The following is a 788-nucleotide window of genomic DNA, read 5'->3' on the forward strand; positions in this document are numbered from 1 at the left end:
CTGTTAATCTCATAGTCCAACCCTGGGACAGTGTTGGAAAGACTGCTCAAGCCTGCAAATACCAGGATGTTGGGTCCTTGAGGACCATCTGGAAGGCTGACTACTTTATTTATTTATTTATTTTGTTTGTTTATTTATTTATTTAGACAGGGTTTCACTCTTGTCGCCCAGGCTGGAGTGCAATGACGTGATCTTGGCTCACTGCAACCTCTGCCTCCCAGATTCAAGCGATTATACTACCTCAGCCTCCTGAGTAGCTGGGATTACAGGCGCGGACCACCACACCCAGCTAATTTTTTGTATTTTTAGTAGAGACGGGGTTTCACCATGTTGGCCAGGCTGGTCTTGAACTCCTGACCTCAGGTGAGCCGCCCGCCTCGGGCTCCCAAAGTGCTGGGATTACAGGTGTGAGCCGCCGTGCCCAGCCGAGGCTGACTACTTTATTTAGCAAGCATGCATTGAGCACCTACTGGCTTTCAGTCATCAAGCTCAGAAGTTTCTGTGTGTTAATGCAACTCAATTGCCCAAAACAATTCTCTAAGTGTATGCCATTAGGCACACAGCCTCCACAGCCAGACTGCCTGGGGTTCAAATCCATCCTCTGCCATCCACTGATAGTGTGACTTTGGGCAAGTGACATCACCTCTGTGTGTCTCACTTTCTTCATCTGTAAATGGGGAAAATAGTGTAATAGTGTTTACCTCCCAGGTAACACCAGGTAAGTATCAGATGATAGCTTTTTTTTTTTTTTTTTTGAGACTGGGTCTTACTCTGTTGCCCAGGCTGGA

This window comes from Piliocolobus tephrosceles, unplaced genomic scaffold, assembly GCF_002776525.5.
Source record: "Piliocolobus tephrosceles isolate RC106 unplaced genomic scaffold, ASM277652v3 unscaffolded_30952, whole genome shotgun sequence".
NCBI lineage: Eukaryota > Metazoa > Chordata > Mammalia > Primates > Cercopithecidae > Piliocolobus > Piliocolobus tephrosceles.